Here is a 27,294-nt window from a genome sequence, read left to right on the forward strand (position 1 = left end):
AAAACAAAAAATTAGGGATGCCTGGGCATCTGCCTCTCTCTCTGCCTCTCTCTGTGTGTCTCTCTTGAGTAAATAAATAAAATCTTTTAAAAAAAAGAACATCTAAAAAAATACGGATTCATTTAAATGAACAATAATGATCTCATTCCATGTTAACATAAATAACATTTTTAGTTTTATTTATTTTTATTTTTTTTACATTTTTAGTTTTAAAGATTATATTACAGAATAAAAATATACATGTGAGCAGAGTGGCATTGTTTTACATGTCTGCAAATCTCTTTATTCTCTGGATGAATAAAGGACAACTGGATTCTCGTATCCGCTTCTGCATTCAATCTACTGTGATATGCTGTTTTTTTTGAAGTGCGAAGAAATTCTGGCCTCACTCAGATTCGCCACTGAACAGGTAATGTGTTCATAGCTTTTTCTTGTTTTCTAGTTTTTTTAGAGAGGGATAGAAGGAGGTGGGGAGAAGGGGCAGAGAGAGAGAGAGAGAGAATCCTAAGTAGCCTCCTTAATCAGCATGGAGCCCAACAGGGGACTCAATCTCACGACCCTGAGTTCATGACCTGAGCCAAAATCAAGAGTTGGACGCTTGATAGACTGTGCCACCCAGGCTCTCCTTTCATTGCCTTTTCTGATAATTGTGTGTATTCTTCTCTGATTCTCAACAAGTGGTATAGCTTCATAAAGGTAACTTCCAATGTGGAATTTGAAACCATATCATTGAACTTTTATACTCTGTTACAATGAAATACACTAGTCTCTCTTGAATTTTGAATGGGTCTTTGTATCTATTCATGATTTTGTCATCTTACGGATTGATCATTTAAAAAATCATTGTTGGGGATAAAAAAGGGAGGGGGGGATCCCTGGGTGGCTCAGCGGTTTGGCGCCTGCCTTTGGCCCAGGGCCTGGTCCTGGAGTCCCAGGGTCGAGTCCCATGTTGGGCTCCCTGCAGGGAGCCTACTTCTCCCTCTGCCTGTGTCTCTGCCTTTCTCTCTGTGTCTCTCATGAATAAATAAAATCTTAAAAAAAAAATCATCATTAGGGCATCTGGCTGGCTCAGTTGGTAGAGCATGTGACTCTTGATCTCAGGGTCGTGAATTGAAGCCCCACAATGGACATGGAGCCTACCAATATATATATGGGTTCATTAAATCATAAGACTTCTGGGCAGCCCAGGTGGCTCAGCGGTTTAGCGCCGCCTTCAGCCCAGGGTGTGATCCTGGAGACCTGGGATCGAGGACCATGTCCGGCTCCCTACGTGGAGCTTTCTCCCACTGCCTGCGTCTCTGCCTCTCTCTTTCTCTGTGTCTCTCATGAATGAATGAATGAATGAATGAATGAATGAATGAATGAATGAATAAATACATAAATAAATAATCTTTAAAAAAAAATCATAAGACTTCTCCAAGCAAGGGCCTATCTCATATAATATCAAAGCTACATTCATTGATCTCAACACCAATCCCATCAGAAGGCTTTAAGTATTAGGCAGCTGTCAACCTCACAGAGGTGGATACAAGGTTTCCAAAATTCTAATTTCTACTTTAAAGCTGATGTTTTATAATTGGCAACAAACGATTACTATCAGTTGTTTTCATTGAAGTGACAGTCTCACTTTGATCACTTTCAAAAATATCTGCAAAATATCCAAGTCTAATAAATAATTTGTCATTCTTTGAAGTAAAAAAATAATAAAAATAGTGTTCGTGAAGAAAGCAGCTAGTTCACTTCACAACTCCCAAAACTCGCACCTGCTTTTTCCTCAAAACAACCATCTTTAACATGTACTAGAAGTGCTTCATGTGAATTTCCTTTTTTTTTTTTTTTTTAAGATTTTATTTATTTATTCATGAGAGACGCAGAGAGAGAGAGAGGCCGAGACACAGGCAGAGGGAGAAGCCGGCTCCATGCAAGGAGCCCAATGTGGGACTCAATCCCCGGTCTCCAGGATCACACCCTGGGCTGCAGGCGGTGCTAAACCGCTGCGCCACCTGGGCTGCCCTCGTGTGTATTTTCTATATCATCACATGGAACAATTAAAAAAAAACAAAACCAAAAACCTTGGGTTAAGATTCAATAAAATTAGGGGCACCTGGTGGCTTAGTCATTTAAGTGTCTGCCTTTTGTTCAGGTCATGATCTCAGGGTCCTGGGATCGAGTCCCGCATCAGGCTTCCTGCTCAGCTTGGAGCCTGCTTCTCCCTCTCTGCTCCTCCCACTGCTTGTGCTCTCTCTCTCTCAAATAGATAAAAATAAAATCTTTAAAAAAAAAAAAAAAAGATTCAACAAAATCAATCTTATACAGCTTCATCAAAAACATTCTTTTTTTTTTTTTTTCATCAAAAACATTCTTGAGTGAAACGGACTTTTTTTTTTTTTTTTCTTCAAATACCCAGTAATGGGATCCCTGGATGGCGCAGCGGTTTAGCGCCTGCCTTTGGCCCAGGGCGCGATCCTGGAGACCCGGGATCTAATCCCACGTCGGGCTCCGGGTGCATGGAGCCTGCTTCTCCCTCTGCCTGTGTCTCTGCCTCTCTCTCTCTCTCACTGTGTGCCTATCATAAATAAAATAAAAATAAAAATAAATTAAAAAAAAATACCCAGTAATGAAGAATACAATGACTCCTACCTTTTGGTGCCACTGCCTTGACTGATGCTAAGGCCCCAAACTGATAGAGAATTCTGACATTTTGGAAACTTCTTTATAATACTTTCTTCTTCACCAATGAGCGAGTATTTTCCGTTTGCCCCTTGAGGTTCACTCTACGCCCTGAACCCCGGGAGGCTGACATGTAGAGACCATATAAATGGGTTTCCCTCAGGATTCTTGGGCAGATTCAGCCAGTGGGAAACACCAGCCAGAGATGGGAAGGTGGGAAGGAGACTAGGATATCTGTTCCTCAGCCTCCCCGCCCTCAGGTCACTGTGGGCTTCCTGCGTTCCTGTGAGGGTGCCCTTCCCTAGAGCTATCTCCCCAGGTTCTCTCCCTTTTCTCCTCAATCCAAAGAGTGAAAATGGCTACCAGTTCTTAGTACTTGGGTACTGTGCCATCTCTTGTTCGTGTCTCTTACCCCTGCCTACCTGTTGTGAATAGCCATTTATTAAACTCTTGGATAGGGATCCCTAGGTGGCGCAGCGGTTTGGCGCCTGCCTTCGGCCTAGGGCGCGATCCTGGAGACCCGGGATCGAATCCCACATCGGGCTCCCAGTGCATGGAGCCTGCTTCTCCCTCTGCCTGTGTCTCTGCCTCTCTCTCTCTCTGTGACTATCATAAATAAATAAAAATTAAAAATAAAAAAATAAACTCTTGGATAATCTGTGCACTTGGCCTCATTTTCTTGCAGAGACCTTGACTTAACCATCAACTCCCCACCCTTGCCATCCAGGCTGTCATCGGGATTCTCTAGCCAATCCTTTCCTTTCTGCCAACGGCTCTTCCTTTTCTCACCTACCCGCGGGGCCACCAGCTTTATAAATTCTCCACTCCTTTCCTCACTCCTTTCCTTAGACATTCCTCCTTCACCATTCATCTGAGCCACATACAGGAGAGGAGGGATCGATGGATAGCTAGAGAGATGGGGAGACATAGACACAAATGACAACATATGAAGCACCATTATGTTTTCTAAGCTTATGTATCATTTCTAGAAGAATAACATAATGATGGGGATCCCTGGGTGGCTCAGCGGTTTAGCCCCTGCCTTTAGCCCAGGGCACGGTCCTGGAGTCCCGGGATCGAGTCCCGTGTCGGGCTCCTGGCATGGAGCCTGCTTCTTCCTCTTCCTGTGTCTCTGCCTCTCTCTCTCTCTCTATCATAAAAAAAAAAACATAAAGAGGGGCACCTAGCTGGCTCATCTGTGGAACATGCAGCTCTTGATCTCAAGCTTGTGAGTTCAAGCCCCACGTTGGGTGTAGAGATTACTTAAAATCTTAAAAATGATAACATAAGGGCAGCCCGGGTGGCTCAGCGGTTTATCGCCGCCTTCAGCCAGGGCGTAATCCTGGAGACCTGGGATCGAGTCCCATGTCAGGCTCCCTGCATGGACCCTGCTTCTCCCTCTGCCTGTGTCTCTGCCTTTCTCTGTGTGTCTCTCATGAGTAAATAAATAAAATCTTTTTAAAAAATGATAACATAATATCCACATAAGTGGCCCAACTTAACAAAGAACATTTTACTGATCCATCTGAAGCTCCTTTTGTGCCATCTTTTAGCCTTCTCTGTCTTCCATCTCAAGGCAATGAGTCTCCTCAAGTTTTTTATTTTTATTTTTGTATTCATGAGAGACACAGAGAGAGGGGCAGAGACATAGGCAGAAGAAGAAGCAGGCTCCCTGCAGGCAGCCCAATGCAGGACTCAAACCCAGGACCCCAGGATCGTGATCTGAGCCCAAGGCAGACATTCAACCACTGAGCCACCCAGGTTCCCTGAAGTTTTTTATTTTTAGTCTTTTCATAATATCTTCAGTGCAAAAAAAAAAATATCTTCAGTGCATATGTATGCAGCCCTAAACAACTATAATTAAGTTTATTATGATTTTGAAGTTAGTTACTTTTTTCCTTTTTGCTAGTTTTCCTGTCAAGACACATAGGCCACGCCCACCCATAAGTACCAAACACAGCCTGTGAGCATCAGGGGGTTCCACTTGGCACTCCTGGACTGCTTCTAATTCGTGAGGCTGTCATCTTAAATGTATGATTGAAGGGGAAGGAGTATGGACAATACACATCACTTCTGCCCGCATCCCATTGGGTAGGACTCCTGGTCCCAATATAATAGCAAGAGTATCTTGCTACACATCTGGGGAACATGAAGCCTGGTCTCCAATGTGTAAATGCCCCTGGTGAGGAACGCCTGAGGGGCTCAGTGGTTGAGCGTCTACCTTTGGCTCAGGACATGATCCCGGGGTCCAGGGTCCAGGGATCGAGTCTTGCATCGGGCTCCCCAGAGGGAGCCTGCTTCTCCCTCTGCCTGTGTCTCTGCTTCTCTCTGAGTCTCTCATGAATAAATAAATAAAATCTTTAAAAAAAATCAATATGTGTGTTCAGTGAATGAATAAATGAATGAATTCTCAGCTCTGTCAAGGGCAGTCCATGTGGTCTCAAACAAATGACTTTACCCATCTGGCCCTCAGTTTGTTAGTCGTTGGAGCACGGGCACAGACAGGACCATCACTGTCCCTCCCAGGACCAGTCGCTGCGTCACCAGGGGAGCCCTGGTCACAGAGCAGCAGAATCGGAGGACAGGAGGATAAATGAACTCAGCGCTCTGAACTGAAGGAGTGTGGGCACTAGCAGAGCAGAACTCTGAGAAGATGCAAAGAGCACAGAGAGAGAGCCAGCAGGTTTCCCCTCTCAGAAGGTAAGGCACGCAGTTAGGAGGGGCCACTCTCTCTCTGTCCAAAACTTCCTGCCTCCTGTGGGTCCCCTGGTTTAAAAAAAGACAAACGTGGTTTTAGAACTGCAAGGGCTCTCTAGCCCTAGGCTCCCAGCTCTCTGCTCCAGGAAACTTCTATTTTTTTTTTTTTTTTTTTAAAGTAACCTCTACACCTGATGTGGGGCTCGAAACTCAAGATCGAGTTGCATACTCTTCCGACTGAGCCAGCCAGATGCCCCATGTTCCAGGAAACTTCTAAACACGGCACCTCAGCACTGCCCTGTACTAGATTGCTGTAGCCTGGGGCCTGGGACCAAATACTTGGCCTTCATTCACTCATTAATTATGATGTACTAGGCATTGTCCTGAGCGCTGGGACACAGTTAAGTGAATAAACCAGTCTCTGGTCTCAATCCATTCAAATTGGAAAAACAGCATAAAACAGGCAATCAATTTCAGGTTGTAATAAGTACCGCAAAGAAAAACAAAGCAGTATTGGGGTTGCTAGGGTGGTTGACAGAGAGAGACTCATTCATCCACGTCATCCTCTCCTTGGCTGAGGTGCAGGGGCTGCCAGCTGCGGAGAAGAGAGGTATAGATAGGGAATGTGAGAACAAAAGAGAAGGAAGAGAGACCATGATTCATGCCCTGGTTAGCTAAGCCCTATTAGGTGCCAAAAGCTGCTGGTGGCCCAGAGCCCTGGCCTTCCTGGTACTCACCGTGAGTTCATACCCTGTGCCCCCAGGCTTTCTCCAGGGGACTCCTGCCCCAAGGTTGTGAGCTCATGACAGTGTGGCAGTGGCCTCAGGGGAGACCTCTGAAGGAGACAGGTGGACAGCCCAAATGTGACCACAAAACACCAGCTGACAGTTGCCCCAAGATAACCTGGTTGGAATCATTCATTTCTTTTTTTTTTTTTAATTTTTATTTATTTAATGATAGTCACAGAGAGAGAGAGAGGCAGAGACATAGGCAGAGGGAGAAGCAGGCTCCATGCACCAGGAGCCCGACGTGGGATTCGATCCTGGGTCTCCAGGATCGCGCCCTGGGCCAAAGGCAGGCGCTAAACCCCTGCGCCACCCAGGGATCCCAGAATCATTCATTTCTGATGGAAGAGTAAAAGCAGATCAGCATTTTCCCTCAAAATCAAGGGGCCCCTGAGGCAGCTGTCATTTTGAGAGGGCTATGCATGCAAGACCCTCCTGAGCCAGCCTGTCCAGGAGCTCAGGAAAAAACTGAGCCCCAGGGAGCAGTGAGTCACCACTGCATGATAGCTGTAGCCACCCAGCCTGGGGCCGAGAGCAGACATCAGGAGGGCTGACTCAAGACTGCTCTGGAGACGGGGGCAGCAGGGGCAGCAGCCAGGTACTACATAGCTCCTTCCCACAAGGCCATCACCCCATCCCTACCCTCCAGGGTCAGCACCTGGGCACTGCCTGGCACTAAATTGCTCAAGGCAACCGGGTAGGCCCACTTGTCTGTGAAGTTGTCCCTAATTCTCTCCTGGATGGGAAATCCAGAGCCCTCCATGTGGCAGCAGATACCAAAAAAGGAAAGAAAACAATCCTTCCTTTAAGGAGATCATAATCTTCTAGAGCTGATTAAGAACTGAGCATGAGGAGGGCGGGGCATATATGTGCATGTTCAGGTAAGTGTGTGTGTGTGGGGGGGTGTGTGCGCACGCATGCATGTGTGCACATCTCATGTATGACATTACAGACACATGAGAGGCCACCTCACCCAGTGTGGGCCTTCTGGAGGGATGAGTGGGACCTGCCAGCGTAAGTGCAAGAGCCCTTACACAAGGGAGCAAAGAAGTAGAGGATCAGTGTGTCCACAGAGTGAAAATGGAGAAAGCACAGCCACCACCTCCTTAATGTAATTACACTAAAGGTATAACTTACTTCCTCGTTTTCTTTTAACCCAGGGCTTCAACACATCTAGCATATCTGCAGACAATGCACCATTAACCATGCTTGCGTGTGGCCAAACAGTCCTATCCCCTTTTGTTATCAAATTCTTGGTGGGTGAGTCATAGGAGATAAGTATAAGAAGTTTCACATGGAGTAAAAAAAAAGATAGTAGGGTGACCAACTGTCCCAATTTTAGCACCAAATGTTCTGCGTCCCAGGAAATCCTGGGTCCCAGGTGATCCAGGACAACAGGTCATCCTCAAAAGGACAGTGCAAGAAGAGAGAGGAAGCCAGGCACCTGGCTAGCTGATCAGTTGACCACCTTGGGGAGGTGAAGGTTGGCTGCAGGTGACAGGATGTGTCTATGTGTGACAGAGGGAAAGTCTTCTCCTTTGGTACATGAACCCTGGCACACCTTGGTCCGCATTATCACCCTGTCCTGATGCCCCTGGGCAGTTGTCATCTGTCTCTGACTGGTAGACCCTGCACAGCCCCCCAGCAGTGTGTTTCCTCACCTCTCAGTGACCCCTTGGGAGGGGCACACTGGGCTTCCACCCCCCCCCCCCTTCAACAAATAGAGCATGGCTGGCATCCTCCCTGGCCTTATAGCAAGCCCCAGTGGAGTTGTGCTTTGACGATGTCTCCAAGCAGCTGCCTTTAACCCGTTCCTGCCCAGCATCCCAGCATCCTCCCTGGACACATGGATCCTCTTACTCACATTCTGTGCCTGCTACAACCTTGAACACTGACTCATACCACATAGGGGAGGATGTCAGAGCAGCCTAAGCCACGGGCAATACGGCTTTTCGAGACTTCTCCTCTGAAAGGAGATATCTAAGCCCCCACCCAGCCAAGGCAGGGTCAGCAGGAGCAGCAATGTTGTTCCACTGATGCCACGCGTCTACCAGACCCCACGTCTGCCCGCAAGCCACCAGTCACGCTCAATGCCGCCTCTGTTGCGAGGTTGCTCGTGAAAAGCCCCTGTGTTTTGACTCCTGGCTCCAGTGAGGTCTTCAATACAAGGTCTCCATTCATGCCAGGCTGGCCCTCCTCGGCTGCACAGGCAGCCCCTGCTCCCTGAGGAAAGCTGCCTGGGGTACAGGGTGAATCTTCCCCCTCAGCTCCCACAAAGGCCAAGCACACGCTGCCTGTATTCTCTCCCTCCACTCAGCACTGCCTTCTGTCTGCCTCCTGGGAAACCCTGACACAGGCTCAGAGGATCAAGGCCCAGGAATGCACACCGCAGTGGGTCTCTGGGAGTCTATACCTGTCTGTTAACAGCCATCCAAGCTCCTGCCTGCCACAAAATGTCAGTGAGAGGACACAGACAATGAAGCATAGAGGAAGAAAACCAACTGTCTGAAAGGTGCCTACCTCTAGGAACTGAATAAAGAGAGCCAGATCTGGGAAATAGGGCAACTTTATTAGTTGGAGATTTGGTTGCCTGGCTTTTCGAAGCTTAATGAGTTTTGTGGTATATTCAGAATCCAACCAATAGAATAGAACAGTGGTCCTCAAACTTGATCATGCATCAGAATCATCTGGAAGGCTTGGTACAACACAAATTGCTGGGCCACCCAACAGTTGGTGATTCATCGGGATTGGGGTGGGGCTTGGGAATTTGCATTCTTACCAAGTTCCCAAGAGATGATGATGCTACAGTCAGAGGACCTCACTTTAAGAACCATCAGAATATAACTGAGCTGGGTGGCTCAGTTGATTGAGCATCTGCCCTCAGCTCAGGTCATGATCCCAGGGTCCTGGGATCAAGTCTCACATCGGGCTCCCTGCTCAGCAGAGAGCCTCCTGCTTCCTCTCCCTCTGCCCCTCCCCCTCACTCTCTCTGTCTTTCTCTCTCTCTCTCTGACTCTTGCTCACTTTCTCAAATAAATAAAATATTTTTTTAAAGGTTTTATTTATTTATTTATAGAGACACAGAGAGAGAGAGGCAGAGAAGAGGGAGAAGCAGGCACCATGCAGAGAGCCTAACGTGGAACTCGATCCAGGGTCTCCAGGATCACGCCCTGGGCTGCAGGCAGCGCTAAACTGCTGCACCACCAGGGCTGCCCTCAAATAAATAAAATCTTAAATAAAATAAAATAAAATAAAATAAAAATAACCACTAGAATACGGTCTCCCTTGTTAAAAAAAAGACAACAGGCCCAACATGGAGTCACTTATGCTAAGACCCATGCCACCTAACCCAACTTTGGTTTCAGCCTTTCCTAGGAATGTAATTTTCACCGGTCAGTCTGGAATTTCCTGGTCAACACCAGTGAGGAAATCTCCCTGATAGACATCTGGCATCCTCCAAAGGAAGATGACTTTGCCTGAAGGATTCGGTCCTTGTGAGAATCACCGCCTTGCCCTCCTTCTACCTGTAAGTTTTCCATTTGGTACAACTTCTCAGAGCTCCTTCTACTTACTAGATGGGATGCTGCTGATTCATGAGTCACCGAATAAAGCCAGTAAGGTCTTCACATTTATTCACTTCAATTTTGTTCTTTAACAGCCCTGACCTCAAGGAGGTTATAAATCATTTGAGTTCCCAAAGGCAGTTCCAGAGCAGAAAGTACCCATGAGTGTGATCCTGGAGACCCAGGATCGAGTCCCACGTCGAGCTCCTTGCATGGAGCCTGCTTCTCCCTCTGTCTGTGTCTCTGCCTCTCTCTCTCTCTGTGTCTCTCATGAATAAATAAATAAAATCTTAGAAAGAAGAAAGAAAGAAAGAAAAAGAAAGAAAGAAAGAAAGAAGAAAAGAAAAAAAAGAAAGAAAAGAAAAGAAAGAAAAGAAAAGAAAAGAAAAGAAAAGAAAAAAGAAAAGAAAAGAAAAGAAAAGAAAAGAACCCATGAAAGCAAGGCACACTGACTACATCAGACTTGGGGGGAGTCGGGGGAAAAAAAGAGGGAGAGGTGTTGAGCGCTTACAATGTTCTATTCATCTCACATGATCATCACGAAGGTCTATAAGGTAGGTAGTCATTTCTCTACTTCACAGATGAGGGAAAAAAGGCTCAAAGGTCCATCACTTCCCCAAGGGTAAGCAAGTAAGAGCGTTAGGCTGTTCAGCATTCTGAGGCCAGGCTGCCTGACACCAGAGGGGAGGTGGGGTTTGTCAGAGGACCTTACTTTAGGAAAAGTTAACTCAAGCTAGCTAGTGAATGTGATGAGCCGTGAAGAGGGGTGGGTAGTTTGTGAAATGCCATATTGAAATGGGGGAGAATGTTGTGCCCAAGATTGCGAATCCGAGAAACCACCAAGGAGCAGACACCGATCCAAGTACGTGAGGGTTTATTAACAAGCTCGAGCTTGGGTCCAAGTACACCCGACCCAGCGGACCAGGGACTTGGACCCCGAGGTGGGATCCAGCTGAGTTTTATGGGCTGGTCTAGGGGACCTCCAGAAGGGGGGGAGGAATTTCTCAAGTTCTGTTTACATTCTGATATGGGGCTTTCACGGGCATTAAGCTCTGCTCTCATTCTAATATGGGGCTTCCTGCCGCCGGCTTGAGCTCTATTCTCATTCTAATATGGGGCTTAACTGAAGTAAGGTAAAGTTCAGCTCTTATTCACAGGGGCCGGAGATGGCTTTACTTGGGCTAACGCTGAACTCAAGGTGGAATGGCCTTTTCTCAGCCTCCACAGAGAGAAGAGGGAGGGAGGTATTCTCCATGTTGGATGGAGTAAGAATCAAGAAGGTGAAACAGACTGTTCGTGGCAAGGGTGGTCCTGTTGAAAGGCAGTAAGAAGTGAGTTGTAGAGACTGGGAAGAGGAGACCCCAGGCTGCTGTCAGACTCTGAGTGTCACACAGAGACCCCTGGGCCAGGTACGAGCGTCCAGCAGGTACTGGTGAAGGTTCTAACATCAACAACGGTGTGAGTAGGCTGGGGCTTGAGGGAAGCGAGTCTGGCAGCCAGTGGGGAGTGAGGAGAGCCTGAAGCAAGCCTACTACCTACCGAGTTGTAGGTCAGGGCAGCCAGTGAGCAAGGTCATTTCCTAATATTGGTATGTGAGAAGTGGAGCACTTCTGCATAGGTTGTGCAAGCCAATGTGGGGTGTTTCTTCTGTTTTGTTTTTTTTTTAAAGATTGTATTTTTAAGTCATCTCTACCGCTGACAGGGCTCAGACTTCTGAGCCCAAGGTCAGGAATCCCAAGCTCCACTGACAGAAGCCAGCCAGGTGCCCTCCGTGCAATCTACTGTCACCACTCCTAACCCACCCCCCAAACATGAGATTATCTAGGGGTTGTCTTCTGTTTTATTCCTCACCTTCTGAGGGGTCCTGGTGTCCCCCAAAGAACCCAGCATCTTGCAGGGAAGGGAAGAGAAATTCGTGTGAAATAAATGGGCACAATGCGGGCCAGCAGACATTTTCCCAGACTGCCAATGGCCTCAGGACGGCGAGTGTTCCTCTCTGTGTCTCAAAAGTGTCTTAAAATGAGAATTCTATGGGCGCTTTCCCAGTCTCTTTCTTCACTCCTTATGACGTCCTGGAAGCTTATTCCCTTTTGTTCGGCCTCCGAAGGGGAAGGAGAACAAAAGAACCCTGAGCCAAATGAGGCTCCTTTTAAAGGCCCTCCCTCAGAAAGAGAGAACATTCTCACTTGCCCCGGAGTGGGTGGGGTGCATCCGTCTCCACGACCTGCCATCACAGCGGCTGGCCACCCCAGGGAGCGAGCAGGAGAGCCTGGGGACCATCCCCTGTCACCTGACTTCACAGAAGTATCTTCTTACAGGGGCACGAGAACTCGAGGCTGCAAAGGGAGATCCTTAATTTTATTTGTCCTCAGGTTCTATCTTCTAGTGCGTGGGCAGCAGGCCAGGCCAGGCCCACAGAAGAAAGCCGCCCTTCGCCTCGCGGCGCCATGGAGCTGGGCCAGAGGGTGGGGGAGATGCTGTTTGCAAGAGGCACTTTGGAAATTCCTCGCATTTTTTGGCCTTTGTCTCTGGGCATTGAGATGGAGATCCACGTTTGACTCTGCGGAGAGCTCCGGGTCTCTCCTTTGCATTCAAAAGGAAGCTCCTAGCTGGGGGCAGGAGGAATTTGTGGCTGTTTTCTCATCTCAATGACCAGTCACTCGGGGGTGGGGGGAGAGGAGGGGAGATTGGTTTTGGTTCCCTGCTCTTTACTGCCTGTCCTTCTCTCACCTCTGGCCCCAGAGCCAGGCCCGGGTCCTAACGGGTGTAAACAGGACACCCACCCTTTCTGAGATGAGCTGCCCCCAGCTCTCTGCGGGCCCCGGAGAATAGCAGAGGCGCCCGCACGGCAGCAGGCCTGCCCGGGAGCTGGTCGCCAGGGGCTGGGGACTCCGTTAGCCCAAGCAAGCCCCTGCCCCTCCCGCAGAGCACAGGAACCCGGCCTCATCCTTCCACTTCCCAACCTGGGGGTGCCCAGGGCACCGAAGGGACGGTCAAGGCGTGTTTTGCGTGAGACCAACATTAAGGAAGGGCTCGGACGCCATCACCAGTCTCCGCCAAGAGATTAGCCAGAAGGCCCGGTTGGCCTGCAATCCCGACTGCTTCCACTGGCCTATCGGCCCAGCAAGGCTTCTGCAGTCGTCCTGAGGGAAGACCCCTCCGTTACCACTTTGAGACCCTGTCCTTGGGTTCTCCCGCTAAACTGGCTGGCACCCACTCCCACCAGATGCCACTTTGGGAATGAATGGATTCCCAAGCAGCGGTGGGTGGGGGCAGAGGAAACGCGGAGGCCCCAGGCGGCACCAAAGTCATAGCCTGCTCCCCAATACTGCCAGGTAGCTTCTCTGCTCACTCCCTTCCTGATTCCATCCAAATCACCTACACTCTGAAAGACTCATTGTATCCCTCTTGTGACCAAGATGAATCTTCATCGAGGAGAGTTGGCCCAAAGGAGGGGAGATACTACAAGTGGAATGAGGCAGAAACTTCTGTGACAGGTCCCCAGTGTTTTCTCGGAGACGCTTGTACCTACTGTTGGGTTTTGTCCCCACCAGCGCAACCACTCGGACTTGATCTCCCTCCAAGAAGCAAAAAGAACACTGACCTAAGGGCCAGCGGGTGTGGACCGAGAATGCCAGGCCTCCATAACTCACTGCGCGCCTGCGGGCCGACCGCTTAACCTCTGAGCTTCAGTTCTCTGTGATCAATGAACCGGTTGGCAAGATCCCTGATGTCCCTGGCTCAAGTGTGAGCGCTGCGTCTTAACCCCGGGAGCAACTCCTCCATCTCCCCCTGCAGCTGCTCAGGAGCTGGCCCTGCCCCCAGGGGACCGGCCATGGCTGAGATCCAGGTTCCAATTCCCCCGTGGTCCCCCCTCCCCACGTGGGTGCCTGTGCAGGGAGAACCCCAGGCAGCCAGTGGCCACCCTTCTGGGCAACATGGGCTCTGCAGCCCAGACTGCGCATTCCTCCAGTCGTTCAGGGGCCTTACAATTGCTTCCCGACAGGGCGCTGGGGGTGCAGGGGTTCCTTCTGGGTGCTGGGGCCACTGACTAAACGGACTCAGAATCCATCCGAGTTCTGGCAACTTCTCCAAATGTATGTCTACTCCTGTTTGTATTTATTTATTTAGTCTTTTTCAACCTCAAGGAACACTTTTTTTTTTTCCTGTGAAAAGGGATTATATTGAATTGCTAGCCATAGCATTCCCCCTCTCCTCTCCAGAGGATAAGCTCAACAACTGCTTTCCCATAACATCCTGGACACCCAAAAGATGGCTCTTTTTTCCCTCTTTTTTAAAGATTTATTTATTCATGAGAACACAGAAGGAGAGAAAGGCAGAGACACAGGCAGAGGGAGAAGCTGGCTCCACGGAGTGACCCCAAGGTGGACTCGACACCAGTTTTCCAGGATCACACCCTGGGTTGAAGGTGGCGCTAAACCGCTGAGCCACCAGGGCTGCCCTCTTTTTTTGCCCTCTTTTTTTGCCCTCTTGCGCTGGCTGCCTCACCTGTGTGAAAGGGGGATGCCTCACCCCCTCCACCAGGCTAGGTCGCCTCAGCCACAAGCTCTCTTCAGATCTCCGCTCGTGTCAGGGGGTGTGGGTGTGCTGCTGTGTGTGTTGTGTCACTTGCTGTGTGTCTCCCCGGGTGTGTGTCCCTCTGTGGCCCTTGGAGCTCTGTTTCTCTTGCTCTGTAGGTGTGTGTGTGTCACTCTGTGCATATGTGCCTGCCTGCATGTATCTCCTTGGCATCTCTGCATACATCTCTCTGGGTCAATGTGCACATGACCCTGTTGTAGGAGAGACATGAGGGTTCAAAGTTGACAGCCAAGAAAGAATTCTTGAGATGTCTTTTGTGCAAAAAAGTGGTTTTATTGAAGCACAAGGTCAAGACCCGTGGGTGGAAAGAGCTATACTGGGGTCAAGAAGTGTGGTCCATTATATACACTCAAGTTGGGAGGGGGTCAGGGAGAGCACAAGCCTCCCAGGTATTTTGGAAACAAGGTTTCCAGGATCCCGAGGGGACTAGCCATTGTTAGGAAAGGTCATTTATTAGTGTTTAGTAAAAACTCAGTCATGAGACCCTTGAGATGTATATCGGTGGGTTATATCCTTTGGGGATGATTGCCAACCTGTATCTGGGGGAGTAGAGATAAAGGAAGTTTCCAGAGGAATCTTTCTGTGTTCAAGTGGACTCACAGGATCCTGGCGGTGGGGCTAAGATTGCCTTTTGCCCTTAGCAAGAATTAACATCGAGACAGCTGAGTCCCTAAGAGGAATGTCACTCTGCCTGTTTCAAGGACTTGTCAGTGGGCTACAGGTAATAAAGAAATTTAATTTTTTTTTTGCCTTTGCTTCCCACATCAGTCCTGCTACTTCAGTGGAGTCATCCTATTTTCTCCTTTCATTCACTGCCAAACTTCTCAAGTGTTTTCTGTAGGCAACCAGTTGGGGCTGGGCCCTCAAGACCAGCCTCTGTTCTAAGCCTGTGTCCTCTCAGAGGCTAGAGTCAGCACAGCCAACCTCCAAAACTACAAGTCTAAGGCTAGAACTAATTTTTTAAGGTTTACTTACGTACTTATTTATTTACTTACTTATTTTTTTAAAGGATTTTATTTATTTATTCATGAGAGACAGAGAGAGTCAGAGGGAAAAGCAGCCTCCCTGGGGATCCCTGGGTGGCTCAATGGTTTAGTACCTGCCTTCAGCCCCGGCCATGATCCTGGAGTCCCGGGATCGAGTTCCGGGATCAAGTCCCACATCAGGCTCCCTGCATGGAGCCTGTTTCTCCCTCTGCCTGTGTCTCTGCCTCTGTGTGTGTGTGTGTGTGTGTGTGTGTGTGTGTGTGTGTGTGTCGCTCATGAATAAATAAATAAAATCTTAAAAAAAAAAAAGAAGCAGGCTCCCTGCCGGGAGCCCAATGCGGGACTTGATCCCAGGACACCAGGATCACACCAAGCCAAAGGCAGACACACAACCACTGAGCCACGCAAGCGCCCCCTACTTATTTATTTTAGAGAGAAAGAGGGTACAAGTGGGGGTAGGAGCTGAGGGAGAGAGAGAATATCCCTGCTGGGTGCAGAACTCCATGTGGGGAGAAATCTCATAATCCTGAGATCATGAACTGAGCCGAAATCAAGAGTCAGATGCTTAACCGACAGACCGAGCCACCCCGGTGCCCCTAAGGCCAGGAGTACTGATGAGTGATGCGCGTTTTACCAGTCTCCATGCATGACAGAGGAGAGGGGCTGTCCTATACCATTCAATCAAGCTTCCTCATTAGACATTCTCTCTTCAGAATTCCTCCGAAAGCATCACTTTACTGTGAACTCTATACTGGATGGATGAGCTGACCTCAGAAGACCTGTCACAACCTCAGCTCCCAAGTGAGCCGGGGCGTGTGGACCAGGGGTGAGCGCACCTGACCCAGGGGTAACCATGCCTGGCAGCTAGTGAATTCTGAACCACTACTTAGGGAGTGGAGGTCCACATAGAAGGAGAGCCCTGGGGGTTGTCAGTGAGAGAAGCAGAATGACAGAAAGAAAAACAAGGACAAAGAGACGTCGAGATCACTCTATGGCTGAGTAGGGTCAGTGCCCTCCTGACAAGAAGCTGCAGATCCAGAGTGACGTAAAGCCCTGGTGGCCCTGTCACCACGCACCTTGCCTCCCTGGTGCCTGTCTTGCCCACCAGCAGGCCTCAGTGGGGCCTTGGTGGAGCTGGTTAAAGGGGTCGGGAAACACCTCCTACCCCAGAGTAACATTCCCTGGGTTAATCATCCAGGTCAGATGGATGGCTCGTGGGGATCCCTGGTACCCTTCCTAGAGATACAATCTGTTAGCCTGATGCTGGGGCGGGGGGAGTGTGGCTCGATTCACTATTTCCAGATTTCAAAGTTGAGAGGGACCACCACTGAGAGGCTTTCCTCCTCCATCGTGTCCTTCTCAGACCCTCCATGAGGACACTTGTTCCCCATTGTCCCATCAAGAGAAATTCCAGATCTCTGTGTTTGGGTGGTGAGGACCCCTCACAAGCACCCACTATTTTGTTGGGTCCCCGTGCATCCTCTCCACCCAATGTGCTCACTCTGGGCCATACTGCCCAAGGGGACTGAGTGAAACTGGAGAAGAATGTGTGGAAGTTTGTGGCTTTCATCTCTTAAACAAATAGCAAATTCCTCCAGGCCAATGCCTCAGGCCTTAAACAATGATGTGTTCGGGAAGGCTCTAAGGCGTTACCTTAGCAACGCCCAGGCTGTTTTCAGGCAAGATCTCATTAAAGAGGAAAAAGAACAAAAATAATAAAGGGACGAGTCTGGATGGCGTCCAGGAGTGGGGGTCTTTGGGCTGAGTGTGTGTGTTTTGTTTTGTGTTTGCAGTCCACCCTCCAGCTGAGTTTCTTCTCAGCTCCCCAGTGGGGTCCACATCATGAAGGTTGCCCACTGGCATACTAATGGCAAGCTAGGAAAAGACAGAATGCAAAAGGGGAATGGGTTAGAAAGGGAAGGATGTCATAGCAGGGACCACCTAAATGGAAGTGACCTGTATAAAGCCTGCCAGGCTGGCTCTTGAAATCCACCAAAGGTCACGGTGAAGTTTTGGAATATAGGTGAGGTCTGGACCCGACGACCAAGTAAGAAGTCTTGAGATGTCATTGATGCAAAATGGTGGGTTTATTAAAGCACGGGAACAGGACCCATGGGCAGGAAGAGCGGCTGTCCTGGGCCTCTGAGGGGTGGCTGATTATATACCTGGGAGTTGGGAGGGTTTGAGGATAGCATACTCTCTAAGGAATGTTGGAAGCGAGGTTTCCAGGACCTTGAGGGGGTAACTATCATTGGGAAAAGGTCACTTATTACTGTCTAATAAAACCTGAGTCATGAGATCCTTCAGATGTGTATCAGTGGACCATGTGCTTGAGGGATGATCACCAACACGTATCTTGGGGGTTTAAAGATAAAGGAAATTTCTAAAGGAATTTTTATATGTTAAAGTAGACTTACAGGCTCCTGGGGGTTGGGCTGAGATTACCTTCTGCCTTTAGCAAAGTATGAACATTGAGGCATTTGAGTCCATAGAGGAAGGTCGTCCCTTTGTCTGTTTCAAGGACTTGTCAATGTACTTTGTCCTCAGCTAGTCCTGTTTCCTCATCAATGGGAGGAAGAGAACGAGTCTCTTTGTACACGACCAATGCTTGGGGTTAGGCAGGACAGAGGCCTGCATGGTGGCAATCCATCAGACACTCGCTGCTCACGCTGCAGTCTGTGGAGCAGCAGCAGAGGCATCACCTGGGAACTTGGCAGAAATGCAGAATGCCAGGCTGCCTCAGGCCTACTGACCGAGTCTGCATTCTGACAAAACCCCCAAACTCTGATTCGTTTGGGAGCTGCAGTTTGAGAAGGTGCTGGGCAGGGCCTACCTTTGTCGTGTCCAAGTACATACTAAGATAAGGGGGCACTTCCATACCAAAGCAGGCATATCCTGTTTGTTGATAAAGCATGTTTGTGTGTTTGCTTGTTTGTTTGCTCTAAAGAGTTTATTTTTAAGTAATCTCTTTACTCAATGTGGGGCTCGAACTCAAAAACCCAAGATCAAGGAGTTGCATGCTCTACCAGCTGAGCTAGCCAGGGCCCCCAGTGTGTTTGTTTTTTAACATTGAAGCTTTGTGGTGATTGATGTAGGAAAGATGTTAGGATCTGAAGCCAACAACCAAGAAAGAATTCTTGAGATGTCTTTTGTGCAAAAAGGTGGTTTTATTGAAGCACGAGGTCAAGACCCGTGGGTGGAAAGAGCTGCACTGCGGTCCTGAGGTATGGCCCATTATATACATTCAAGAGGGGGTCAGGGAGAGCACAAGCCTCCCAGGTATTTTGGAAACAAGGTTTCCAGGATCCCGAGGGGACTAGCCATTGTTAGGAAAGGTCATTTATTAGTGTTTAGTAAAAACTCAGTCATGAGACCCTTGAGATGTATATCGGTAGGTCATATCCTTGGGGGATGATTGCCAACCTGTATCTGGGGGAGTAGAGATAAAGGAAGTTTCCAGAGGAATCTTTCTGTGTTCAAGTGGACTCACAGGATCCTGGCGGTGGGGCTAAGATTGCCTTTTGCCCTTAGCAAGAATTAACATCGAGACAGCTGAGTCCCTAAGAGGAATGTCACTCTGCCTGTTTCAGGGACTTGTTAATGGCCTGGAAGTAGTAAGGAAATTTAATAATTTCTCCTCTGCCTTTGTTTCCCACATCAGTGATGATGTCCAGGATGGTGCTGATGATGTTGGTGACATTAGGTACTGTAATGGGTTGGATTATGTCCAAGAGAAACGTTCAAGTTCTAACCCTGGTACCTGTGCATGTGACCTTATTTGGAAATAGGGCTTTTGCAGATGTAATCAAGACATGGTTATGAGGGTGGGCCCTAATCTGATAACTGGTGTCCTTTTAAGAAGAGAGAAATTTGGACACAGATACTCAGGAAGAATGGCATGTGATGACAGAGGTAGAGGTTGGAGTTATGCTGTCACAAACCAAGGACCACCAAGGATTGCTGTCAGCCACCAGGAATTAGGACAGAGGCCCAGAACAGATTCTCCCTCAGAGGCCCTAAGAAACAACATTGCCGACACCTTGATTTTATTTTATTTTTTAAAAGATTTATTTATTCATTTATTTATGATAGACAGAGAGAGAGAGAGGGAGAGAGAGAGAGAGAGGCAGAGACACAGGAGGAGGGAGAAGCAGGCTCCATGCCGGGAGCCCCACGCGGGACTCCAGGATCACGCCCTGGGCCAAAGGCAGGCGCCAAACCGCTGAGCCACCCAGGGATCCCCGACACCTTGATTTTAAACTCCAGAGCTCTGTGAGACAATGACTACTGTTGTTTTAAGCCACCCAGTGTGTGGTGGTTTGTTACAGCAACCCTAGGACGCTCATTAGAAACTTCCCTCTTGAGAGCAACTTCATTTACGATATTGTGAAAGCAGAGGCAGATGAGGCATTGTATTCAGTTTTACCAATAAGAAAGTCCCTTATTACTTTGAGGGGTCACCCCAGTGCTCTGTGGAGCCTGCTGGGTCTGTGATAAGGGGCTCACTGGCAGGAACTGTGGGCCTGCTGGCCAGCCTGTGCACCTGCCCTGAGGACACCAAAAGGGAAGACTAATGCCACAGGGCTCATCCCTTCTCCATCTCCACCATCCACATCATAGTGTTGCCAGCAACATGTGATCTGGCCCAAAACTATGCATCCTTTTTGTTATCCAGAAGTATGTATTTGGGTTGCCAAGTGTCACCTTAGAGTCACACTTTCTCCAAATCCTCTACTCTTATTTTCTTTATAATACTTGACACCATTCATGGTACTCCTGTATATTTATAGAATTACTTTTATATTTCCTTTTTTTAAAAGATTTTATTTATTTATTCATGAAAGACAGAGAGAGAGAGAGAGAGAGAGGCAGAGGGAGAAACAGGCTCCATGCAGGGAGCCCGACGCAGGACTTGATCCCGGGTCTCCAGGATCACACCCTGGACTGTAGGCGGCTCTAAATCGCTGCGCCACCAGGGCTGCCCATAGAATTACTTTTATATTTCCTGTTTTCCCTACTTGAATGTAAATTCTGGTCCCCAGAGCTGAGCTTCACCCATGACAGTTTCTCCCTAAAGGATGGGAAGAGAACCTGTTAAAAATATGGCACGTGTGTGTTCTGAAACATCAAGCAGCCACTGAAAAGAAAGAGTTGGGTCTGGGGTCCTGGGTGGCTCAGTCAAGTAAGCATCTGCCTTCAGCTCAGGTCAGGATCCCAAGGTCCTGGGATTGAGATCCTGTCAGGCTTCTGGCTCAGGGGGGAGCCTGCTTCTCCCTCTCCTTCTCTCCCTTCTCATGCTTGCTCTCGTGCTCAATCTCTCTCTCTCTCTCTCTCTCTCTGTCTCTGTCTCTCACTTACTCTCTCAAATAAATAAATAAAATCTTTCAAAAAAAAAAAAAAGAGGGGTACCTGGATGGCTTAGTGGTTAAGCGTCTACCTTCAGCTCAGGACGTGATCCCTCTTCTCCCTCTGCTTATGTCTCTGCCTCTCTCTGTATGTCTCTCATGAGTAAATAAATAAGGGGCGCCTGGGTGGCTCAGTGGTTGAGCAGCTGTCTTTGGCTTGGGTTATGATCCCGGGGTCCTGGGATCGAGTCCTGCATCTGGCTCCCCAAGGGGAGACTGCTTCTCCCTCTGCCTGTGTCTCTGCCTTTCTCTCTGTGTCTCTCATGAATAAATAAATAAAATATTTTTTAAATGAGTAAAAATAAAATCTTTGGGGAAAAAAAAAAGTTGGGCCCGTGTTCAGTCCATGGAGAGATGGCTGTTAAGTAGAGGAGCAGTTTGAGCAGTGATACACATTGTTTGATCCTGCTTTTTAATATAGATCCCCTATATAAACAGCTAAGTGTCAGCTGGGGCTACCTCTTGGAGGTGGCATTAGAGGGGAGTGTGGTGTGAGCCAGGAGCCCAGGACCAGGGCTAGGCTAAAGGATGTGGGAGTCAGGGGAGGAAAATGCAGGAAAGACACCAAGGACAGATCCTACCTTTGACCAAGGGCTGACAGTTCCTGACCAAGGGCCTTTATACTATGACCAAGGCTATAGTTCCAAGGAATCTCTTGTCCCTTTATCCATCCCTGCTGCCACCGAATTGTGCAAGCCCAGAAGGCACTGGTGGAAATCTCCAGGAAGAGCATCCCTGCTGCTCCTCTGTGACCTAATGAAGGAGCCCCCAAGGACTGTTAGGCTAGTTGCTGAAAACAAGTCACAGAAGTGTGGAGCTGCCCCTCAGCTGTGAGGTAGGGGGTAGATCTGGTGGGTGGGTTACAGTAGGTGAGAGAATGTTACCAAAGGGCTATACTGAGAATGCTCACTGCCCCCACCTATCATCTTCCCACCAAGACCATGACAAAGGGCACACACACACCTAGATGCTCTGTCACAGTGAGCCCCAAACCTCTCAGCCTCCCCATCCCAATCCAAAAAGCAATTATATCAGAGCCATCACTAGGATTAAAGTGATAGCACAGCTAGAAAAAAACCCTGGAACCAGCCAGGAACAAAAAAGGTGTTCAGTAGGGCGCTTGGGTGGCTCAGTCCATTGTGTCTGTTTTCAACTCCGGTCAGGATCCTGGCATCCCCAGATAGAGTCCGCTTGGGGCTTCCTGCTCAGTGGGGAGCCTGCTTCTCCCTCTCCTTCCTGCTTGTGCTCACTCTCACTATCTCTGTCTCTCTCAAATAAATAAATATATATATATATATATATATATATATTTTTTTTTTTTTAAAGTGGGGCAGCCTGGGTGGCTCAGCGGCTTAGCGCCACCTTCAGCCCAGGGTGTGATCCTGGGGACCCGGGATAGAGTCCCATACCAGGCTCCCTGCTCAGTGGGAAGCCTGCTTCTCCCTCTCCTTCTGCTCTTCCTTGGCTCATGTTCTCTCTTGGTATTTCTCTGTCTCAAATGAATAAATAAAAATCTTAAAAATATATAAAATAAAAATAAGAAAGTGTTCAGTAAAAGATGAAGTTGTTACATAACAGAGTGTGCTCTGTTCCCAGGACCTCCCTGGGCATCATGAGGGAATAAAGATCAATAAGCTGATGTGCCCATACCCACCTCCCAGAAGCCAACTATCTGCTTGGTGAAATGAGACAGGCCTGCAGGGAGAGAAACTTCTGGGCACTAGGTGGGGTGTGCCAGGTAGGGACAACTCCAGGCAGCACCTGGGCCTCCCGTATCCTGTGCTCATCTTTGCCCCCACCTTGGCTGCGGCACCCAGCTTCGCTGGGGGCATGAGGGCATCCAACAGCACCTGTCAGATGTATCTGTGACCATTCTGCCCCGAGGCTTCTCTAACCAGAACGGGTACTCTGGCCATTCATTCATACACGTGACAGGACAATTCTCGGCCAATGAGGGATGGAAGCTGCTTGATAAATGCTGCCCTGTTCTTCACAGGACAATTCTGAGACTCATTCTATGTGCTCCTCAGAGGTTCCCTGCATGATGGAGCCCCAGCTGCCACCGCAGTGACCAGTCTGCAAAGACATCCATGGACTGGCTTGCCCTTCCTGGTTTGCTCTCTCCAACCAATCCAAATCTATTCTTTGGGATCATTTTATTTATTTATCTTTATTTTATTTTGGAAGGGGAGATCATTTTATAAAACGAGCTGCCTGGATCCAGCTCCTCATCTCAGGTCTTCTTCCCCAGTAGGGAAAGAAGGTAAGATAGCAGTGCCCAGCTCAAGGCACCAGCTGGAAGCTCAGATGGCCTTTGCCTGTTGCTGGGGCTGTGAGCTGGGGCAAGGCCCTTCCCCCATCCCCTGGAGTGGCACCAGTTCAGTCACTCTTGAATGTGCTAATCAGGGCTCTCCAGGGAAACAGAACCAATAGGAAAATAAAGAAATATACAAAAGGAGATTTACTGGGACACTTGGGTGGCTCAGTGGTTGAGCATCTGCCTTCGGCTCAGGGCATGATCCCGGGGTTCTGGGATCAGGTCCCACATCAGGCTCCCCGCAGGGAGACTGCTTCTCCCTCTGCCTGGGTCTCTCATGAGTCTCTCATGAATAAATAAAAACTTTTTTTTTTTTTTTTTAAAGGAGATTTACGGTAGGAACTGGCTCATCTGGTTGAAGAGACCAGGAAGTCCCACGATCTGCATTGGCAAGCTGAAGAAGCAGGAAAGCTGATGGGGTGATTCAGTCTGAGGCTGAAGGCTGATGCACTCAGGAATGTACCCAGAAACAATTTGCCAACTCTCTGGGCATTCCTCTGCTAGTCAAGGTGAAATATAAAATTAATCATCACACTGAAGGTTGCTGTGAAGGTCACCTGAGAGAGATGGTTTATCATTGACATTGAAGACACAGTCTCTGGAGCCAGACTCCTAGATTCCTCGACTTGTCATCTGTGCTACCCTAAAGAAGTCATTTAATCTCTCTGCCTCAGTGTTCTCAAATGTGACATGGGGATGATAGTAATAGTGCCAGCCTCCCAGGGTTGTGAGCATTAAATGAATTGATACACGTCAAGTATCTGAAGCAGTCTCCAAGGACTAAGATAGCGTCTGCAAAGCATCGCAGAGTACCTGTTGCTTTTCAAAATATTGGGTAAAGTATAAGGCTAGCACAAGAAAACCTGGGAGGATATTTTTGTGACTTAGAAACCGGAAAGGACATTTTATTTTTTTAAAGATTTTATTTATTTATTTATTCATGAGAGACACAGAGAGAGAGAGGCAGAGACACAGGCAGAGGGAAAAGCAGCCTCCATACAGGGAGCATGATGTGGGACTTGATCCCGGGTCTCCAGGATCACACTCTGGGCCGAAGGCAGGGGCCCAACCACTGAACCACCCAGGCATCCCTGGAAAGGATGTCTTAAAACTTTAAAAGCACACAACAACAACAAAAATAAATAAAAGCACACAACAAATTTTAAAAGTTTGATTTTCATTACATCAAAATGAAGGACCCATTGCCAAGGAAGGATACTGTGAACAAGATTAGTGGATGGATGACAGGATGGGAGAAGCTATTGCCAGGTCCTAAACCAGTAGAGCTTATTCCTATTCTAGGTAAAATCTAGAATGTACAAAAGACCCCTAGGAATCAACAGGTAGGGGAGTCTGGGTGGCTCAGCGGCTATCCAGTGTGTGCGCCTATCCAGGAAGCTCCGAGTGCAGCGGGCCTGAGTCAGGAAAGTGCCCATGGAGGTGTCACCGTCCAGTGTCTGGGAGCTGAGCCTTCAAGGACAAGGATGCTTTCTGAGGTGGAGAGGATGGGCAGGGCCTTCCACAGACAGGAAATGGCGTAAACAGGGGCCCAGAGACAGGAAAACACATAGACAAGGAGGTCCCTGGGAGGGCAAGGTGGGCAAGGTTGCTGCAAGAGGCTTGGAACTGAATCCTGAAGGCTTCCCGTGATGGTTTCCGGGCTCAGACCATGTTCTAGAATCACGGACAGCCACTGCTACCACAAGACAGTGACCGCTCAGCTCTGCTTCCAGGGGTGTGGGGGTGGGAGCGGCGCCAGGGGCCTGACCCCACAGACTCCCCTCCAGTCCTGCCAGGAGCACACGCCCCCACCACCAGGTACACGTGCACACATGTACACACACCCCACACAGCACACATGTACTGTACACATGTATGGCGCACACACATACTACACGCACCCCCTCCCACCATATACTGTACCCACAAACTCCGGGCCCACTGTACACACACATACTACACACACACATGGGACCAACATATTACCCCCACATACACATGCTGCAACCCCATCCCCACTGCACACCCACACACACACTGCACACCCGCACACCACACGTACCACAACTCCATACCACCCCCCTCACCACACACATTACACTCACACGTCACACACACTCAACGTGTACCACCACCAGCCACCTCCGCACTGCACCCACACACCCCTCCAGCACACCACACACACACCCACACATTGTGCGGGTACATGCAGGCAGGCAACGGACTCGTGAACAGTTGGAAAGAGTGGAGCATAAAGAGCCTGCCATCCTGGCGTTGTTTCTGGGCCCTTGGACGCGTCATAAGGTTCAAGTCTCCTGGATTTGAAGCAACTCTCGGGCTGCTTTTCCCATCAGAGTCACAGGGACTTCTGCCTGCCAGGGGAGGGGGGGGTGTGTGTGTGACAGGGTGACAGGGATGAAATGCCCCCTCCCCAGGTGGGGCCGCAGCCCCCCCCCCCCCCCCCCCCCCCCCCCCCCCCCGTGACGCACTCTGGCACCTTCCTGTCTGGGAGGACCCTGTCCCAGAGGGCCCTCTCTCGCCTTCCCTCTGGTAAGCACAGGTTATCTATCCATCTGCTGGCCACTGGCCTGTTTATCTTCTTAGGGCTCTCTTCCTGAAATAACTCAGGGTTATCTAAGCCGCTGGAGTGGGCAGGCTGGCCTGCCTGACGGTCCCCCTCCCAGAGACAGTGGCTGTCCTGGCAGCTTTCAACTCCTCTAATCCAGGCCTGAATTCCACACATTATTGAGCCAAGCTGGAGATCTTCCTGAGAAGGGCACCACCACGGGGTCCCCCGAGCTGCAGCCCGAGCCCCTCGAGCCTCAGGAGCACTGGGTGGCCTTTTCTCTCCCTCCCCTGGCAAGGTGGCTGGGTGTCGGTGAGCTGGTGGGGTCCTCCCCAGCTGTCTCTTCACAGCGCCAGGCAGCTGGACACTTCCATGCACGGTCTGGCCGTTTCCAAGTGGGCAGACCCGCACCCCCCCATCTCATCCCAAGCCTCTCACCTCTCCTAGACTCCTGAATTAAAATCTCTGTCATCCTCCTGGACCCTTCCCATCTGGCAGTGCCCTCACCAGCCCTACTGCCTACACCCCCAGCCCTTGCCCTTCAGGTTGGAGTCCTTTGGCTGCTCCCCGGGCTCTGGATTCTAAGCATCCTCCATATCACTGCCAGAGTAATAACCTTCACCTAGCATTTCACCCCAGCACCGCCCTGCTCAAGAACCTACCATGGCTCCCCAGTAATGGCAGCAGAAGGTCCACACACATTTGTCCGGCTCTCAAGTGCATCTCCACTTACTGAACATCATAGCCTACTATGTCAATTAGCACCATCCCTGCTTCAGTCTGGCCAGGCCCTGCGGCCCCCAGCACAAGCAAGCTCTTCTGGGCCTCCCTGCCTCTACTTGAGCTGACATGCTGACCCATGTAAACTCAGCCAATGTTAATTGAGCACCTACCATGGCACAGGCTCTCTGACCAGTGTCCCTCTGAGCTCCAACAGCACAAGTAACTTCGGCCCTGCGCTCCAGCACAGGATCTCCTGAGATCTTGTAATGCATCACGATTACAGTCTCCGTCTCCCGGGCGCTCCCCATGGCTGCTCCTTAGACTTTCGAGCCTCACAAGCTGCAGGCACTGGTTGTTTTTGGCTTTGGTTTTCACTTGGAGGGCTAGCACTCAATTGTCAACTCTTTGGTTCATCAAGTAAAACTACTTTATTTATTTATTTATTTATTTATTTATTTATTTATTTATTTTAAAGATTTTATTTATTTATTCATGAGAGACACAGAGAAAGGCAGAGACACAGGCAGAGGGAGGAGAAGCAGACTCCATGCAGGAGCCCGATGCGGGACTCGATCCTGGAACTCCAGGATCAGGTCCTGAGCCAAAGGCAGACGCTCAACCGCTGAGCCACCCAAGTGTCCCATAAAAATACTTTAAAAAACATTTTTTTAGCTTTGTTTAAGTAATCTCTATCCCCCCATGCAGGGCTCTAAGTCACAACCCAGAGATCAAGGGTCCCATGCTTCTCTGACTGACCCAGCTGGGCGCCCCAAATAAAAACACTTTTAAATTACTGTGATGTCGGGGCACCTGGGTCGCTTAGCAGTTGAGCATCTGCCTTCAGCTCAGGTCGTGATCCTGGGGTCTTAGGATCGAGTCTGGCATCGGACTCCCAGCATGGAGCCTGCTTCTCCCTCTGCCTGTGTCTCTGCTTCTTTCTCTGTGTGTGTCTCTCATGAATAAATAAACAAAATCTTAAAAAA

General features: G+C 49.2%; 1 long non-coding RNA gene across 3 annotated transcripts in view; it reads left to right on the forward strand.

Annotated features, from left to right (window-relative positions):
* Positions 1 to 27,294, forward strand: part of LOC102155163 — a 47,239-nt gene that overhangs the window by 2,327 nt on the left and 17,618 nt on the right. The window contains exons 2-5 of one of the 3 annotated variants that reach the window (XR_005369290.1): positions 304 to 409; positions 5,144 to 5,370; positions 9,518 to 9,678; positions 23,348 to 23,531. This is a non-coding gene — a long non-coding RNA (uncharacterized LOC102155163). Of the gene's footprint in view, positions 1 to 303; positions 410 to 5,143; positions 5,371 to 9,517; positions 9,679 to 23,347; positions 24,036 to 27,294 lie in introns of those variants that run through there. The other 2 variants (XR_005369289.1, XR_005369291.1) reach the window with 2 other exon arrangements.

This window comes from Canis lupus, chromosome 14 (assembly GCF_011100685.1).
Source record: "Canis lupus familiaris isolate Mischka breed German Shepherd chromosome 14, alternate assembly UU_Cfam_GSD_1.0, whole genome shotgun sequence".
NCBI lineage: Eukaryota > Metazoa > Chordata > Mammalia > Carnivora > Canidae > Canis > Canis lupus.